Below are 20,511 nucleotides of genomic sequence, written 5' to 3' on the forward strand. Positions count from 1 at the left end.
CCGGGCCCTGTACAGGCCCTGCAGCTACCTGTCCCAGCACCAGAAACAGGACAGAGGTCCCCCGGGCTTTGTCCATTCTTAAATGTGGACCACAGAGGCAGTGAAAATTTTAAGTGGCTTAAAAAATTGTCCAAATTCAAACTAGCCAGCTGATAGGTTCTGTCAAGTCACAGAGGAAGCTGTAAGCACTTCTTTGCAAGAACATCACTTCCAGGATTGCTAACCCATGACAATTTAGAATAAACGCTACTTAGGAACAACTGAGACATCAGTGTGTTATCAACACTATGCTCATACCCAATGCAAAACCAGCATTGGATCAGGTACTGAGAAGAAATTAACTCTATCCCAGTTGAAACCAGGGCAACTTTAATCCATTACTTGTATAACTTAGCCTACTACAAATCCCAGATGTTGTGCATCAAAACTGGTGCTTTCTTCCCCCTTTTATTTATTTTTTTAGGTGAAACAGAGTGCACCATTTAAATTAAAAGCTAACAGGAATAACAGTTTATTCTTAGTGTGGTTTAACACTGTCATGCTGATAGCAAGATATCTGACAGTGACTTTGACCACCAGATTCTCAGCCTTTGTAAACCTCCCAGTTTCCAATGATTCAAACAGGATTAAGAGTTATCTCAAACAGAAAGGAAGAAAATGGTAATCTTTCTCTCACATTATTTCTCCTGGCTATGGGGAATATACCACCGGTGGAAAAGTGTTCCATTAATCCTGTCCTGCTAGCTTCTGGGACAAGCTGTTGGATGGTTTCAGGCAATGTTTTCTTGTAGGCTACTGTTTTCTGGTGGTTTCAGGAGTGTGAAAACAGCCACTTAACAGGGCTGCTCTTACAGAAAAGGCAAAGCAGAGTTATCTTTCAAAAGGAAATATCAGATATGCAAACTGACTGACACAAGTTTCTAACGAAATGGTTAAAATGAGAGGGAAACACACATCCAGAAAGTACCTGTTTACACCCATAAGCATCAAAACATTGTTGTATCCTCTTTCTGAAAAGTTACAGAACTGTATTTTTCTTCTTTTCAAAGGATGTTAAAATATTGTGTTCTTTAATTTGTGTATCTTGTAGATACATTTCTTCTGCTTTCCCAGAGTATTTAGGAAGTTGCAGAATCATTTGAAAAGGTAAAGGTTTGTCTCCTTTCTAAAGATGCATTACTTTAGAAACCAGTTATGACACTTTCTCTTCCTTTGATCTGATGAGGTTAATTTGGATGTAGTTCAAGCATGTCTGAGCATCTGTCTTTCAATTCATCTTGTTTTGGATGCAAATTGGACACTTAAGAAGGTTTTGCCTTTGACTCAGTTTATCTGAGAGCAAACACTGGATCCTCAGATCTTTGTAAATGAATTTGTGAACCATACTAATGTTTAATTAAATATTTTTATTAGTATCTTTACCCTGATCTGAACCATTTACATTCTGTTTTACCTAAATATTTTACCTGCACAATTAGCAAATGTCAGTAAACTGAAAATCATTAAATAGTTAAGGACTTCCTGGACACTCAGTCTTAGTCTTAAGTAATTGATGACATAGTCTCTAGTTTTAGTTAGATGAAATTAAAGAAATCCACTTTCTATGGCTAAATTCTGCCAATCAGTTACAGTATTGGCACTGGGATTAGTGCTTGGACTCAACCTTTAATACCAGCTTTTAACAAAATGCTACCTGAAGTGTCCACCTACCCACAAATCATCTGGCTCCTACAGGAATCCTCAGCTAGGATTCCTGCATTTTATGTGACAATCTGAGTTAACTGCTGTTAGGACTTGATTTTTAATTGCTATGCATTTATTTATGTTCTCTGCAAAACCCTTGCAAGTTAAGATAAAAATAGCACTGCCATAAGGATTGCTAACATGAAGGTCATAGTAAGCCTGTTTTCTGGATGGGAAGACTGAAGATTTTTTTTCTTTGTCTCTGTTCAACAGTAGATAACAGTACTGCAAAACTTAGAGTCACCGCAGTAAGATCTCTCTTATGGGTCAGGGTAGGGTGCTGCTGGTCAGGTCAGGCTCCATGGTGGGTGTTTTGCATGGGAATCACTTGCCTCTCTCTAGTACACTTTTGTAATTAGTATTGTTGCTCTTACTGTTCATTTTCTTACCTTATTGCTGTTTCCAGTAAATTGTTCATATCTCAACCCATGATCCTCACCTTTTGGGCCTCCAGTTCTCACTCAACTTGCCGCAAAGGGGAGGGAGAGGGAAGAAGGAGTGTGTGAGTGAGTGGTGCTTGGTTTGGAGGATTTTGGTGGAAGCAATAAATTCAGAATACCATTTTAAACCACAGTGGGCTGTTACAGAGAAGTCAGCACAACTGTGAAGCAAAAGAGAAAACTGATAGCATACAGCTAAATAAAGACTAATGTTTAAGGCAGATGTTTACTCAAGAAGCACCTATCAGCCTTTCCCTGAATGGTGACCACTAATTGAATTAATAATAAATGGGACACTTTAATCCATTTCAGCTACTAGGACCTGGTAAGAAAGGACATTTTTTTCTGTCTTAAACAATACACACAGAAAACATTTCCTTCATATCATTTAAAGCTTTAAAAAAGAATCACCCAGTTCAACACATGCAACTAAGCAAGTTACCTGGGCTTCACAGGGATGACTGATGCAACAACAGAATTAATAGATAATACAAAACCAACTGTGGTTATGTAAATGTAAAATGGGAATTTGTACATGCCTTGAATCAGCTTTGATTTAGTTATCCCAATTGATTATTTGCTGAATCCTATTAGGAGAGGCATATAAATGAGAAGTGAAATTTGGCAATTTATTCAAAGTCTGCTGGGAACTAAAGTGAATGAATATACAAAACATAGGAACTCACTAAGCATTTTAGCCTCAGTCACATGCTGAAAACCAGGTCTAAGTTTGTCCCACCTTAAATTTTTCTGTACCACCAAAGTGCTTGTAATTGCTACTGAGTTGCATATTTTATTGTATTGAAAAACATTTCTACTTTAATTCAAATTGCCTTATGTGGTTTTCTTTCTAGAAATACAGGGACAAGACTGAAAGAAGCAGTGTCAGTGTTTCAAATGGAACATATTTCTCTTTATACTCTTCACAGAATATAAGGTCCAAACTCTATACCCTCATGAGGATCCTCTCCCAGTGCCACAACTTTTAGTCAGCTACACTTTGCTCTTCGACTTCCGACTTAGGCTGACTTTTCTGTAGTACACTGGGTGGGGGGCATAAACATCTCAAAGGTATGTGAAGCCCCATTTCCTTCCAAAATAGTTTAAAAGGTGCAGCTGAGGTGTCAACGTGACATGCAAGTCTTGAATGGCAGCAGCAGTGTGACATTATGATGAGGCACGAGCAGGTCCATAAAAAGTGTGCTGTCCTAAAATGCTGACAAGAGGTCTGAACAGAGCTTTACTCTCAGCAAAGCAGATTCACAACAGTTAATGCAGTGAAAAGAATACACATCTCAGCCATTCAGAATATTACTGAGGTATGTTTTTTCAGCCCCTCCTTCTTTAAAGCTCATCTCAGAATACTTAGACCTTCATTTTACTTCTACTGCAAACTGGATCATTTGAGCCATTTTTATTTGCACATCTGTGTAAAGGACAATAAAGTTTTTCTCAGTCATCGTATGTCAAATAGGATGAGGGTAAACACTCATAATTGGACAAATTTGTATGAATAACCTGACCTGTATTTTCTGCAACGTGGAAGCTGCAAGTCAGCTGTGTGCCAGTGACAGACTAAGGGACATAAATGCAGCACACACAGAACAAATTAATCCTGTTCAAAATTTTATTAAAGTTCTAAGGAAAAGCAAAAATCATAAATTGAAAAGCAGTTTTTTCTTATTTCAGATGCTTGTGCCTAGTGTAACTAATCAGTGTGTGAATCATCACATACAGATGAACTGTGAGGTGAGAAATTAATGTTACTTCATTTAATCCAAATAATGGAATATTACATTGTGGAACTCTGAAATAATTGTGGATGTGAAGAAAGGAGACAATAACTTGGTTTTCAAATTATGGCCATCAGTGAAACTTATGTTACATGGAATGAAAGAAATGCTGTGTGAAAGAAATTATTAAGCTTTAGAACCTCATATATTAAAGTCTCTCTGCTGCAACATAAAAGATATGGTATTAAGTAAGCCCCATATAGTGTAATTGAATGTGTTCAAAGAAAAGGTAAAAATATTGATAAAAATACTGAAGTGGGAATAAAGACAGAATGTAAAAACTTTCTGTAAAATTGGATTGTATGAAAGAATTTTAACTTTAAAAGAGGAGAAAAATGACAAAAATTAATTGTAAAATAGAGATATGTATTAAAAATCACACTAAAGCACTCCTGGAAAGAATACATGACAATCAATAATTACACATTCTATTCACTCAAAGATGGGAGAAATTCAATTAATGTTTAGTCTTATTAAGAAGGTTTAAAATCAGGTTTTGTTTCTTTTTGTATTAAAGAGTTTTCATGTAATTCTACAGGAGAAGATTTAATAAATACTCTCTGCATGGATATTAGAGGATTTTACTGGTTGCTAAGCTACTGCAAAACCTTTTTTTAAATTATTCTGTGGGTAAGTATTTGTTGGAATAATGTGCAATGCAATATTACATTTGCTATGAATGCACAGACATGGAAAGTATTTATGAAGTCTGTGCAAGACTGTCCAAATTTTTGAGCCCAAGAACATTAATTTGTTCAGGCTACACATGGGAGAAGAGTTCCAGCAGATCATACTTCTCAAGAGTGAAGCAGATGCTGGCCTTAAGCAAATTAATGTAATAGATAAACACTCAGAATTGATTTTCATCTTGTAAGTCTGTTCTCAAGTCTTTTTTTCAATCTGTGGCAAACAGGGTGGGGAAATGACCTAGTGGAATGGTGTACAACTGATAGTAAAAGTGAGCTATCACCCTTTAATCAGCTCTCTACACAGGTAACAACACTGATGTTAAGGCCCATTGCAGTTAAATTGTGAAAAGTAACAAGTGCTTTAGACAAAAATATTAACAAACTAGGAGACCATTTTCAGGAAGTCCTTTTCTCATCAACAGCCTGAATTTTATTATATTTTTAAAATTTTGATTCCTCATTATCAAAGTATCTGGCGCTTCTTAAAATCCATACATCCCCAGAATACTCATATGAGACAGGATACTGTGGTCATCACTCCTTGTAGCACAAAAGAAGTGCTTATCAAGTTAGTTGGGACTAGGTTGGGATCCTTGGTATTCATTCACCTTTTTTTTTTATAGGAATAGAAGCCAGATATAAAAGGAAATGTTTCCTGTTAAACTTTTTTAATTTCCTTTTTTGCTTTTTTCCCCCTCCCTCCTCTCCTGCCCCCATCTTGCCTCACCCAGCCCCTCCACAGTTATCCATAGACAGTTTTAAAAACAGCTGGATGCATATAAATTTATTGACATATATTAGGGAACTGCGCAGTCCTCTGCACTTTTCTGCTGCTGGACTAAGGTTACCTTATCCTGCAGATCAGACATTTGCTGCAGGATGTGACCTGGTAGCATCACAATCAAGGTACAGCATGTGGCTCTCTGCTGGAAACATATCTAGAGAGAGAGACCAGGTGCCCAGTTTCTCCAACAGCCCTGCTTCAGTGTGACTGTAAGAAGGAAGGTAATGCCATCCCATTCTCATCCTTGTTCACATGTAGGTATGCATGAGTGGGCAGCTCTGATTTCCAACAAGGAATGAAACTTTAAGCTGTGTTCTGATCTCAGGGATGTAAGGAGACACTTCTAAACCTGTCAAAACTTTGTGATTTACTTCAAGTTATTCTACATTTTCATGAACAAGAAGTAAGACATTTCTTTTGTTGTTGCTGTTGCTGTTCTGAATGTATATGATGTAATTTCCCATTTCTTGTTTTGTAGCACAAGTTCTGAAAACACTCTTTTCTTATGAAACATATTTTATTGCCTTTATAAGTTTATAGCTCCTCAGTGCTGCATTTTACAAGAACAGAAGATGTCTGAGACCAAGAAAAACAAAATGGAATTTCTGGAAGAAAAATTTACATCCACAGCTTTTTCAAACTTTGAGACCCAAGTGTCTGCACCTTCCTAAACTTTCTAAAGGTTTATTTGGTTTAATTATATACATTTATTTTCTGTACTTTCTAAATCACTGTTGCTTTTGAATCTTGTTTTATGTCTGTTCAGGATAAGCTGAAGCATCCCTTTTCTGTGCTCAGTGAACAATGTGTTTTACAGCATTAGTAAATTAAAGTTACCGATTCCTTCAAATCAAAGTTGCATAAATGTTTGAATTCACAATGCCTTACTACATTATAAAGCTTTTCAGATTAGACCATAAGTAAGTGTAAATTCTTAAGACTGTTCTTGCCCAAACCTGTTGGTACTGCATGATTACATTCAGACTTAGTGTAGGTAATTGTGTCTGTGAGTCTGCTCTAATTTCTAGTAAATTTATACACAACAACAAAGGCAACCTTTCCCGTCATACCAGGTGCAGAGGGATACATTAAGACTAACAAAGCAGGAAGGGGTCTCGAATTGAAGCAGTTTTTAAAATGACAGCTTAATGAAAGCAGTGTGAAAATACTATCAGTTGGATGGAAAACATCTGTCCTCAACTATTCCTGAATGATGGAATGTTATGAGATACTTAAAGAATTTTTTACCAGTCTATGTCTCTATCAACCATAGTTCAGGCATGACCTGCTCCCTTTAATATCACAGCAGTGACACTCCACAAAACCTTTCAAATGATGTGTAGATCCTGTAGTGGTCCTTCTGCACTAAAGGAATCCTTCAGAAATGTTGCATGCCATGATTCATGGATGCATAATTAAGTTAAAACTTACATTTTTGTTCTAAATAAAAATCTGAGAGTGTAAAATAGCTAATGAGACTTATGATATGCTATTCAGACAATATGAAAATGAGAACCTTAATAAATGGCATTGTATAAATTTACTACATTACCTGTCATTTTATCTGAATCCATAAACACTAACTATAAACTGTGATGAAAGTCATCCTTACAGATTTCCTCAATTTGCTGATGTTTATTTAATGGTTTCAAGCAATATGGCTAATTGATCATTTTCCATTTCTGCCCAGTATTTTATATTCCACCTAGCATTTTCAGAACAGTATGACACATCCAAATTGTGCCTTCATTGTAACACAAAACCATCCTTGATTGACAGCAGCAGCAAGTTTGTCACAAATTCACGTTCGTTTTTCACAGTGTGATATACTGACATGTCTTACTGGCAACATACAAAAATCATTTACAATTCTAGCTGAGCCATTCATGCTGCTGTGGTCAAGGGTATGCCATTACTTTAAGTTTAAAATCCACTGATATAACTCAACAGTGCAAATTTGCTTCAGGCAGGTGGCACAGAGGTTCTCAGATTTTTTTTTTTCTCCAGAATAGGAAACTAATTGGTCATTTGTTTTATGTTCCAAAAGGGAAAGAAAAAACTCAAGGAAGAAATTTGCAACAATTTGAAAGTAGCTCTGATAAGTACCCTTAAAAATGTACCTGGGCCCATGATTTATAGACAAAACACTGGGGACAGGGTACCAATTAAATGAGAACAGCCACTGGAGACATTTTTCTGCAAAACTGCTTGAATCTCAATACTTATTAGATAATGTCACTTCATTCATTATATACCACACCTTATACATTTTTACATATATGTTTTTAAATTTCCTTCCCTGGGATTAGTGTTCATCAGAGTTGTGCTTTGACAAATACTGGCAAGTGAATTTTAGTCCTGACAATGCCATTGCTGGCAAGTTGCTTTCTCTCTTTCTGTGTGTGGGTTTGTTTGTTTGTTCCTGGTTTTGTTTTTATTTTGTTGTTGTAGTTTTTGTATAAGTTTTGTTTGTTTGGGGGGTTTGTCTTGCTGTCTAGGGAGCTGGGTTTTTCAAAATTTTTTTTTTTTGGACCTGTTTACCTTGTCAGACTTACTCCCTGTATACTCTCTCCCCTATCCCTGTCTGTCTTGCGGGAACAGCAGTAACAAGGAGTTGGCCACCAGCTGAGGTCAGACCACCATGCTTACAGTCAGATAGATATACATATGGCTTTGCTTGACTAGGTAAAATACACATGTATACCTAAAAATCTGAATATTATTTAAACCTCAGTGTTAAAATCTGTTATGAGTCCCAGTGTGCTTGTTATTTTTGTCAAAGTAAAGTTCTGTTTCAAAGAACTATAGGCTCCTCTTTTGAATTTGATATAGTTTTTATATTCGCCCAGCCAAAAGGCAAATTTTAAGATCCATTGAGAGCATTTGTGAAGCCATAAAATGTTGTTATCTCAGCACTTCATTTTCAACCCATTGAGGAAATATGAATGTTTACAGCTGAGGTGTGATTTCAAGCCCTAGCATTAAAAATACTGTGTGAAATCTTGAGGTCACTGAAATCAGTGATCAGCTGCCTCCACAAAGGCATAATTTTTATTTCTGCAACTTTACAGAGATTTGCTATCTGCTTAATATTAAAGAATGACAAAAACATTGCAAAGTGTCCAAGGAAGATAGGTCACAGTTTCAGTTCAGTTACAGATTAGTTTAAGAGCCAGTGCTAATACTGCTAATACCAGTGGGGCAAAACTTTCACCATATACAAGTGAAATCACTGAGGAATGCAGAAAGCCATTAAACAAACGAGAACATTTCCTTACATTACTGATGTATAGGAGCCATACACAGAAACTATCACATGGAATTGGGACAATCAACTGTTATGATAGAGGATGAACATAGTTCAAAAGAAATAAGTAAAAAAAAAGTTTCTTCAAAGTCAGATATAAAGAAATGAAGGCAGAAAAGTACACAGGTGAATATTATGCACATATATACACACAAAACTGAAATATAAAAATAGAGTAAATCCCTAATGAACATTTCCTGGAAGGCATAGTTATTGGCTTATATTTGTAGAAAAATCGTTTTCTTTTACATTAGTAGTGAACTACATCCACAATGGAACGAAGGAAAAAACACACACAAAAAAATACTTATTTTTGATTTGAAGAAAGACCTGTAAATATGTTGCACATTGTTACACCCTGGACACTTAATGTATGGGCTAAACCAAGGTTCTTTTGCTTTGCGTAGACGCAAAGAAGAAATACCAACCAGATTTTCTCAAGAGCTAAACATCACACAAAAGTTTTCTAGCAAAAATATAGCAAATTAAGAAAACTTTAGCAAAGGACTAAATACAACACCAAATTCAATATAAAGCACTTATTTTAACATTACTTAGCATTAATTTAGCATTTACTTAGCCCATTCAACTTAGAAGCCCTTAAACCCATAAAATACTAAGTTACTCAAAAATGTTCAATGAAAAAGAGAATTAGGAGAAGAGAGAGAAAGACAGAAAAGGTACAGAAAAACACACACACGGCTACCAACTCCTAGGGTTCCAGCATGAGTTAGAAACACCAGGAGAAGGCAGGGTCTAGATGAATGGCTACTTCACAGTCAACCCCTTTTAAACATTTGGTCCTTCATGGGCCTGTCCCTCAGGTGGGACTTCTGGTCACTTGGCCAGTCAGGAGCTGGGTCAGCACTGCCCCTGCTGTGTGATTGATTGATTGATTGACTGACAGCTCTCCTAGGCTGGGGGGTCTGGGGGCAGGGCCCTGGCTCAGCAGAAGCAAGGCCTGACCCACCTGCAACCACACACACACAAGCATTGGCTTGATACACCAAACTTGTCCAGTCTGACGTGCATTCAGCACTCTGGAACAATCCTCCCCTATGCTTATCCAGATGAAAATAAATGCACAGTTGTAGTGTCCTTTCTTCTTGTACCACAAGCATTGTAATTAGCTATCAATCAAATGAATTTAAACTTTATAATGAAAATATAAATGGGGTTTTTTTGATAAGAGTGATGCTGGTGCAAAGTTATGCCTTTAAAGCTGAATTTAACCCTATTTTAGAAGGCAGTCCTGGGATTTATCCACTCTTGAATAAAAGACTGAAATTATCTTTTACATATGCATCTTCCTGTGTGCTCCCTGATTGTTTGCGAGTGGACACCATGGTTCTGCTGAAAGGTTATATTTGTTGTAATACCTTTCCTCAGAAACCTACATTTATAAACTTAGTAATTTAGGACGCTGCTGTATGTTTGGAAAAAGTGGTGCAGCGTGCACCATGTTAGAGGGCTCTTGCACTGTGAATGCTCATTTCTGGGAATGGATTAAAATAACATTGCTGTACCTGGCAGGTCTAGAGTGAGTCCTAGATCAGTCAATGATCTAATGCATAAATGGAAGGATCAGCATGGGTCTTTCATTAAGAAGCTGTCTGAGATGCTAGCTACTGCCCTAGGTACCTGGTAATGTGCTGACAGCTACAGCAATTGCCTAGGAACAGGAGGGGAAAGAAAAAAAGTCTTAGGCAAAGTCACAGATCTGCAAGCAGAGATCATAATTTAAAGTTCCTAAAATGCAGGAACAAAGTTTGTAAGCAAAGTTCTCAGACTAAAAATAAGAAAGCTGAGTTACTAAGGAGGTGTGCCTTTTAAGTCTTTGCTGAAGATTGACCCTTAGCAGTTGAGCAAGTTTGCATACAATGTTCAATTCATACAAAGAAAATTATGATTAAGAAGAGTAAATAAAGGAAAAATTCATATTTAAGCTGATCAGAAAGATAGCAAAAGTCTCTCCTTAGCAGAGAACTTCAAGAGAAGCCTAATCCCCACAGAGTGTAAGAAAAACAAATCTGACTATCATTTCAAGGGCTAGAGGCACTTTTCTGAAGGTTGGATGAAATATCTTTGCAAAGCCCTGGGTATAAGGATGTGCCATACTTAATCTAAACCTTTGGTTGTTTCAAACTTTCTAGCCTCCAGGCAATGGCAAATCCTTCTGTAACAACTTATGGAGGGTGAAACTGAAATCATACACAAGACAGTGGCTTACACCAGGTAATGGTTTGCATGTCATAACACAATGCAATTTCCTGCCATTTTAAGCACTCCTGTTATGTCTAGCTACAATGGGAAATGGTCATAGCAATAGAAACTTCTTGAAGTATTACATGTACAGTCACTCTGCCTTAATTTTCTTAAGCACACTAAGCAGCCCTTAGCTGAGTTTGGCTTCTAGGCATCTCTTGGAAGGCTGACCTCTTTACATTTAAAAAAGCTGGTTTGCTTAAAAGTAGGACACTTCTTCTATTCAAAGTTCAGCTAGCTCCTGCATCTGATAGCAAATGTCATAAAAATTTCAGCAAATCCAAAGACTTACGTGGACATGATTTCTACTCAGATGCCATTAGCACATTAAAAAAGACATGTTAAAAAAATTACTGTTCTGATTGAATCTTAATTTTTTCACTCTGTAAAAAACTTAGCTTGAAAATCAATATTCAGTACTCCTTTGTCAAACAGGCATGCTTAGTATGGCTGAAGAAAGGGTGGAGAAGAGGAGGAAAATAATCTGCAAAAGGGAAGGATCACTACCTGATTTGCAGGTGTGAGCCAGTTTTTGACCATTGCCTTTGACTGCTGGTAGCTAAATTTGGAATGACCAGCCACTGACAGAAAGGAATGACAAAGGAATCAGGGGAAAAAAAGAAAAAAAGAAAAACAAATGGAAAAACAAACACCTGTAGCAAAATCTACAGTGTATTTTAAGTAGCAACAACGTCCTCCTCTTTAAAAGCTTTTTAAATTCTATCAGGAAACCAGCCCTTTGATGAAAGGCACCTGGTTCAAGATGCACAACAGCTGTAAATTTATATTTTCTTTAAAGCACTCAGAATCCCTTTGTTTCTGAAGAAAATACAGCTCATTTTCATCAAAATATTGAGAGACTTGAAACCTGCTGTAGTCTTAGCAGAAGTAGCATCAGTTTCAAAAAATGTTGACTTCATGCCACATCTCAGTTGGATGGAGCCTTTCCTCTTTCTGTTAGCAGCTTGCATACAGACATCCTTTTCAAAGGCACTGGTAAACCTTGGTGTGAGGATTAAACTGAAGTTCTCCAGCTGCAAAGCTGATGGCAGTGGTAGATGGGACATAGGGCTTTTTGCTACAGCAACACTGTGTCCCCTGAGCTTACCATTTTGCCATTTGGTCTCCCATATTTATAAAAGCTGCGTAAAGTTGCCTTTGACTGCAGGCTTGGCAGGCTCAGATGTGTAGGAGAGGTAAATCTTCCTCAAGGCTCTGGCAGCCTGGCACTTGTGTGCTGTGTGCTCTGAACAGCATCACTCTGCTCCAGGTCACCTCAAAGCCTTGTAACATCTCCCCTGCCCACTGTATGCTTAGCTGCAGTTTACAAAGGTTAAGAGGGCTGCTGAAGTAATTGATCTGATTCTGCTTCTTTTACTATACCAGTGAAAATCCAACTGATTTTATTGGAAGTACAATAACAATTGTAATAAAGATAGATTAAAGGAAAAGCGGCATGTTAGGGAACCTAATCCTTTCACCAGCTTATGTAGAATTATTTCTGATGGGAAAAGCATAGGTGGCTACCCTGATCAAAAATATAAGCTTAGTTTTATTTGCATCTAAGTCTGCTGGAAGAATCTGGATGTGTGAATAAAACTGCATGTGGAGTTTTATGTCTTTATTTAAGTTTGGCTATAGGAATTCTGTAATCTTAATGATCACATCATACCAAGATGAGATATCAATGTCTCATACATTTTGTGCTTGTAATGAGTTTCCCAGAGGCTCTTTGCATGTGGTAATTGCATACCATCATTTTACAGTGGAAACTATGTGTTTGAGAATGAATACTTGAGATCTCAAGAATGTTTACTGAAAGAACAGAGGTAATCGTAGAACCAATATCTCCTTTAAAACTAACGATTCGGTTGCTTAATATTTTATACAGAGTAATAGTTATGCTGCATAAGAAACCTGAGAAGGACATCCATATTGTAAATTTAATGAATCAACCAAAACTCCTTGTATTGTCTGAAAATGACATGAAGGGTTTAGAAGAGTCTTTGAGCTAGTGAAGCTGGTGTGTAGTATTTCAAGCTGAAAATAAAGAGAATGATAGTATTTTTTGAACCCACTTCTGGGATCAATAGCTGTTTGGAAGAGATGAGATCCACCTGACTATGTAGGACAAATCTACCTTTGTCAGCAGCCTGGTATGGTTTGTAAGACACTTGGTAGGGAGAGATTTCAAATAGGAATAACTGGGGAGGGAGAGGTTTCCCAGCAAGTAAGGAAGCTGTGTGTGGAGTAGGCAAGCCAAAGGCCTGGGGTGATGGGAGCAGAACTGGACACAGTAATTAACAAAACAGGAGTGAAATGCAATCTGTTTGAGAACAGGCATGAAAAGAAGGAAGTGTCTCAAAAATAACCTTCTTGGGAGAGCTCTCAAGCCTGTATTCAGTAGTCAGCACAATTGGGTGACTCTCTGTGGTGGTTTGACCCTGGTTAGATGTCAAATGCCCACCAAAAGCCACCCTGTCACTGCCTTCATCAACTGGACAGAGGGAGAAAAATATAACAAATGGTTGAGATAAGGGCAGGGATGGATAGATCACTCATCAACTACTGTGATGGGCAGAACAGATTTAACTTGTGGTATTAATTTTTTGACAACCAAATGAGAATAAAATAATCATAATGAATAAAAAAAAAATCTTAAAACACCTTCTCCCCCTCCCTCTCTTCTTCCTAGACTTAGCTTTACTCCCAAAGTTTCTACCTCCTTTTTTCCCTAAGCAGTGCACGGGAACAGGAATGGGAGCTGTGGTCAGTTCATCACATTGATACAGGGAGCTTAGGCTTTAAGAGTTAATTGCTGATTGTGGAAATTGCTGGTATTGCTTAATTTTGCAGCTGCTTGCTAAACAATGTGTATCGCTTGTTCAATACTTATTATGTGGGCCAGGTAAAAGGGAGGGATGCAGGGGAGAATAAGGGTAAGATGCCAGACCATTGGTAAGAGGAAGAAACTGTGACCAAAAGATCCTGCTTTCGGACCCTAAACCAGTTCAAACCAGCCTTGAGGCTTGGAATTGGACCAGGAACTCAGTGAGCAGTGCAAGAGAGCAAGGTGAAAAGTTTGAACCTGAGGAAGACTACTTACTTCACCAGAGGAAGACCTTACTTCATCCCTGAGACCCCAGCCCACGACCACCAGGTGGCACTGTACCGGCATGCCAAAATGCTAATGATGTCTGAGCTAATTATAATATGAAGCAGGGACCGACAATGAATATGTATAGGCATATGGTATAATTTAATGCATATGTAACGTGTAATCAGATATATATCGAGCTGAACACCATGGAGGGCACACATGGTTTTTGAGGGCTACCTCCCATGCATCCAGTGCTGCAATAAACATACCCACTTTACAACTTTATTAGTTGTGGAGTCTTACATGTTGGAATCAACATGTTGTCTCTGACACCTGTAAAGAAAGAACCTTGGAATCTTCTGCTCCAGCCTGGAGTTCTTCCCACAGAAGACAGTCCTGTGGAAACTGCTCCAATGTTAGTCCTTCCCATGGGCCACAAGAGACAGTCTTCCACATATTTTCCAGAATGAGTCTTCCCTGTGGGCTGCATTCTTCATGAACTTCCAGCATGGGTCCATTCCATTGAGTGCAATCCTTTATGAACAGCTTAGTCAAAAATGAGACCCCCTTTCTATGGATCACAAGTCCTGACAGCAAAGCTCCTCCAATGAGGGCTCCTCTCTCTGTAGGGTCAGAGATCCTGACAGAAGCCTGCTCCAACATGGGCTTTCCACAAGGTCACAGAATCTTTTGAGCATTCCCCTGCTCTGGCATGAAGTTCTCTACAACTGGCATGTGGATCTCTGCTTCCCTGTGGACCCCATGGGCTGCAGGGGCACAGCTGCCTCACCATGGGTTGCACCACGGGCTGCAGGGGAATCTGACCTCCAGTGTCTGCAGCACCTCCAGCCCCTCCTTCTGCACTGAACTGGCTGTCTGCAGAATTGTTTCTCTCTCACATTCTCACTGTTCTCTCCCAGCTGCTGTTGAGCAGTAATTTTTCCCCTTCTTAGCTCTGTTTTCCCAGACCAGTACCATCATTGCTGACAGGCTCAGTCTTGGCCAACAACAGTGAATTTATCTTAGAGCCAGCTTTGTTGGACATAAAGGAAGTTTCTAGCACCTTCTCATAGAAGCCACCCCTGTAACCGCCCTGCTACCAAAACCTTGCCACGCACCTCTAATAAAATCTGTGAAATGCCTCTAGTGCATGCTGTATGGAAAAAAACCCCAAAACAAACCAAAACCAAAAAAACCAAACAAACCAAAAGGAGTTAGAAGTCTGTGTGCTGTCATAACGCTATGTCAGTGGATCAGGGAAGTGTAGTAAGAGAGCTCCCAAGAAAGGAGTGCTGTAATAGTTGGATACAGGCTCCTTAGAAAGACCAGAGTGGGAAGGTGCAAAGAATTGTTTTCCCTTTATGTGAGAGAGTAGCAGGAGTGCGCAGAGCTCTGTCCAGGGATGGGGAAGGAGACAGATGGGAGCTTGTGGCTGGGAGGAGGGTCAGCAGGTAGACCAGTGTGGTTGCTGCTGCAGTGGGTATCTGCTACAGATCTCCTTAGCAGGAGGAAGTAGTAGCTGAGGCCTTCTTCAGATGACTGGAAGAAACATCACATTTACAGGCCCTGGTCATTGTGGGGGACTTCAACCACCCTGATATCTTTTGGAGGGACAAAACAAAAGGGTTCAATCAGTCTTAGAGATTTTCTAGAGCATGTGAATGATGGGTGATTGAGGAGCCAAGAAGGCAGGGTGCTCTGCTGGTCCTGCTACTTATTAGGAAGGAAGAGCTAGTCATGGATGTGAAACTCAGGGGCAGCCTTGGCTACATAAGGTTGTGGGTTCATGATCCTACAAAAAGGGTGAAGGGCAAAAAGCAGGACCACAGCACCAGGTTTCAGGAGAGTAAACTTTGGTCTCTTTGGGGACTTGCTTACCCAATAATGTACAATAAGTTAATACAGCATTTCAGATTTTTTGACATAGCCATGTAAATACTAGATTTTTCTTTTAATTTATGTGCCTATTGGTAACTCAAAATTCTATGGTAGGAGAGCGTTTTCTGGATTTTTGAGGCAAATACTGATTTTGTAAGCAGTTTTGTCTTCATTTATACTTTAAAGTCAGAGACTGCACTAATATGAATAAATATCAGGATACTCAAATGAATACAGCCATACTTCTTCACTCCAGAGGTCCCAATTAAGGCAGGAGATTGAATATCTTTGTAGTATCTGCTTGCTTGATTTGCTTGATTTGCTTGATTTGTAATATCTTTACTTGCTTTAAAACCCTTCCTTAAAACCTTTTTTTGGGAGCAGTGCCTACAAAGACACGACATGGCTAGAGCAGTCATGTGTTGTGTCTGCTGCTTATCACAATGATCAGTACAGGGTAATTGTTTTCTCAAATTCCTCTGTGCATTGTCTTCATCTATTGCTTCCTCGTGCTTGTATTGTAGGCTCTTCCAAACAGGAAAAGTCTTCATAATGGTCAGTTCTTTCATTTTCTATTTCTGTTCTGTGTTTTTATGGAAGATCCTTACCTTTGGATAATTCTAAGGATAGCCTTGTCTAGATACAGTGACAATACAAGTACTAGTGTTAATGCTTTTGTCATTATTCTTGTTTATACATCTGAGAAGCTCATCTGTTTGCACAAACATAACTATTTTTTGGCTTGAAACTGCTCTCCCTAAAAATCTATGACCTGCCAGGAATACAACTTTTAGTATTTGGCATCTTACACTCTCCTTCACTGCTGGGCAGAATTCAAAACCAAAGTACTGTCTCTTTGAATTCATTTTGTCACAACTGGGCAGTTTTTCTTGTGTAACTCACAAGTTCACTTTTCACTCTTGTGTTAAGAAGAAAATCTCCAACTACCCAAAACTTTATTCTGAATTTAGAATTAATTGATGTGACTGTTCAAGAAAAATAAGTGCAACCTGGCCTAGGCAGATTTAAAATCCCTGCCACTAAGGTAGGTGTTCCACTGCCTGAGAGTGACAATGGACTTAAAAGTTTCAGAACAGCCTGCATCAGCTTCCTGTGGTTTATGTTCTTTGTTGCTTTCTTTTCGTCTCAAGAAACATAATCTAGTCATAAAATCTAAAATATGTTCAGTAGTTTCTAATCAGGCAACAGAAAATATGATCTATGCCACTGTGATTTTGCAGATCAGACACTGTCTTTCCACTATGCCCTGAAACTAAGTTACAGCTCCTGAGCATCCCACAGAAACTCCATCTTGGCCCTCTTCCAGATGAAAGAAAACAGCTGGCTAGAGGAGTGAGGAAATACAGTAAAACTAAAATAAACTCTGGATTTAAAGGCTTACACACACAATGCATGAGAGAATTTAATCTTCACTGAAAATTTTAGGACAAACTTCATATTTGATTCCCATCCTGTTTCCTCTACTTTATTTTTTATTGGTCTTTTGAATCAATGAAACTCTACTTTGGGTTCTGCAGTCCCTTCCTGTGATATAGAATACACTGTTGTGTCAGTAGTGACTTCAGACTGCTCTCTAAAAGCATAACAATGGATGTTAATGTTAGAATCAACACATTTCATTTATCTCTATCCAGGGACATATTCTGATAACAGATCAGCTAAACTGGGCAGCCTGTCTTTCCTTAGAGGAAACACTCCTGTATTCATAAAAAGCATTTTAAATGAGGTTATTTTTTGTTTTTAATGTTTGAAATTGGAAAAATTATGGATCTTTTTCAAAAATAAAAGAGAAAAAAGAAACAACACACAACCAAAACCCTAATTTATATTTAAAATAAAACTAAAATTGTTTTAAAAATTAGTCCCCTTACTCAAAAACTTAAGTGAGCTTGCATTAATTTATTAATTTTTATGTCTTACTTGTTAAAAGGAACAGAATATCTGCCTGATTTCTCCTTGCTTCATGTCTTTCCTCATTATTATAATGGATACCATTGAATATCCAGTTCTATACTAATCTAATTTGCATCAGGCTTAATATGATTCAGAATTATGGATTATGGTTATATTTGGTTTCTCATTAGTTTTTAACAATCCAAATGTGCAAAAGGATTGCTATTACAGTATAAATATATTTACTTCTTTCTTTTATGAAGAAAGGTGGTCATAGAATCATAGAGCCATAGAATCATAGAATCATAAAATCATAGAATATACTGATTTGGAAGGGATCTATCAGGATCAATGAGTCCAGCTCCTGGCCTGGAACAGCACAGCCCCAAGAATTATGGCATATGTCAGAAAGCATTGTCCAAACACTCTTACTGAACTCAGACTGGCTTGGTGCTGTTACCACTTCCCTGGGGAGCCTGTTCCACTGTGAAGACTCTGTGTGAAGAACCTTTTCCTACTATCCAGCTGAAACCTCCCCTGCCACACCTTCAGGCCATTTCCTCAGATCCTGTCACTGGTCGCCAGAGAGAAGAGATCAGTCCCTGCTTCTCCACTTCCCGGTGCAGACTGCGATAAGGTCTCCCCTCAGTCTCCTCTTCTCCAGGCTGAGCAGACCAAGTGACCTCAGCCTCTCCTTATATGGCTTCTACTCCAGATCCTTCATCATCCTCACGGCCCTCTTTTGGATGATCTCTAAAAGCTTTATATCTCTTTTATGTTGTGGTGCCCAAAACTGTCCCCAGGACTCGAGGTGAGGCCACCCCAGTGCAGAGCAGAGCAGGAAAATTCCCTCCCTTGCCCAGCTGGCGATGCTGTGCCTGATGCCCCCCAGGACACAGCTGGCCCTCCTGGCTGCCAGGCACTGCTGACTCAAATTAAGTTTGCCAGGGACCAGGACTCCCAGTTTCCACGTTGCTGCTCTCATTCCCCAGTCTGTCTGTACATCCAGGGTTGCCCCATCCCAGGTGCAGAATCTGACACTTGCCCTTGTTAATCTCCATACAGTTGGTGATTGCCTATCACTCTAATTTTTCAAGGTCTCTCTCTCAAGGTCTTCCCTGTCCTCCAGCAACTTGACAGCTCCTCCCAATTTAGTCTTGTCACACTTAGTGTTCCTTCAAGTCCTCTCTCCAGTTCATTAATAAAGATGCTGAAGAGCACAGGTCTGAGGATAGAGCCCTGTGGAACCCCACTAGTGACAGGTCACCACTCAGATGTCACCCCATTCACTATAACCCTCTGTGTCCAACCTGTGAGTCAGTTGCTCAGCCATTGTGTAACACTGTTATCCAGCTGTGGGCTGGACATCTTGTCCAGAAGGATCCTGGGAGAGACAGTCTGGAAAGGCTTTGCCAAGATCCAGAAAGATTACATCAGCTGGCTTCCCTTGTTCAACTAGGTGGTTTACCCTGCTGTAGGAGGAAATCAGGTTTGATAAGCAGGACTTTTCCTCTCATGAAACTGTGTTGGCTGTGATTGATGACTGTGCTGTCCTCCAGGTGTTTTTCAAAAGCTCCCAGAATAAGCTTTTCCATGATTTTACTAGGAACAGAAGAGAGATTTTGTCCTGGTTTTGGCCAGGACAGGGTTAATTTTTTTGCAGTAGCTGGGAGGGGGTGTAACTGAAAGGGTGTGGCCAGGACAGGATGTTATCCTATATCACCTAATGTCACTGTGGGGAGGCAGAGGTAGAGGGACTCTCTGGAGAAGAAGGGTGTGCCTGCCTGTTGTAAAAAACCCAAATGTAATGGAGGGGGAAAGCTGTCTGTCACTGTTCATTGTCTCAGGGCCTGCAGTGAGCACTTATGCATGTGAATCACTCTCTCTTTTGTGTACTTTTTGTATTGTTGCTGTTACTGTTCGTTTTATCTCATTGCTGTTTCTAGTAATCTGTTATTATCTCAACCCATGTTCTTCATCTTTTGTGCTGCTGATTCTCAACTCTATCCTGCCTAAGCAGGAAGAAGAAGGGGAAGGGGAACTGAATGAGCAGTGTGTGGTTTAGGAGTCTGAGTGGAGGCACTGAATTGGGGAGTACCATTCCTAAACCACAGCAGATTGACAGGCCTGTAGTTTTCAGGGTCCTCCTTCTTGCCGTTCTTAAAAATTGGGACAATGTTCACCAGCTTCCAGTTACTTGAGACCTCTCCAGATGCCCAAGACTGCTCAAAAATCATTGAAAGTTGCAATGACACCAGCCAGCTATTTGAGGATGTATGGATGAAGCCTATTAGGGCCCATGGAGTTGTAGGGTTTCGGCTGTAACAGCAGATCCTGCACAAGTCCACTGGGAGTTGATCATTCTTGCAGTCATGGTCCTCCAGTTCAGGGCACTAAGACCCCCTTGGTCCATCATCTCTCGTGAAGACAGAGGATAAAAATACATTAGACGTCTCTGCCTTGTCTATGTCCCTGTTTGTGAGGTGACCATCCGTATCCTGTAAGAGGCCTATGTTATTTCTACACTGCCTTTTGACATTAATGTATTTTTTAAAACCCGTTTTAGTATTAGTGGAAAAGATTTCACACCACACTCTT

General features: G+C 39.2%; 1 long non-coding RNA gene across 3 annotated transcripts in view; it reads left to right on the plus strand.

Annotated features, from left to right (window-relative positions):
* The window catches only part of LOC108445751, a 19,075-nt gene extending 4,671 nt beyond the window's left edge, over positions 1-14,404 (plus strand). The window contains exons 2-5 of one of the 3 annotated variants that reach the window (XR_001860715.1): positions 3,873-3,932; positions 4,515-4,606; positions 5,526-5,852; positions 5,983-14,404. This is a non-coding gene — a long non-coding RNA (uncharacterized LOC108445751). Of the gene's footprint in view, positions 1-3,872; positions 3,933-4,514; positions 4,607-5,525 lie in introns of all 3 variants that reach the window. The other 2 variants (XR_001860714.1, XR_001860713.1) reach the window with 2 other exon arrangements.
* The last annotated feature ends 6,107 nt before the right edge of the window (positions 14,405-20,511 follow it).

Source organism: Corvus brachyrhynchos, unplaced genomic scaffold (genome assembly GCF_000691975.1).
Source record: "Corvus brachyrhynchos isolate BGI_N302 unplaced genomic scaffold, ASM69197v1 scaffold33, whole genome shotgun sequence".
Lineage (NCBI taxonomy): Eukaryota > Metazoa > Chordata > Aves > Passeriformes > Corvidae > Corvus > Corvus brachyrhynchos.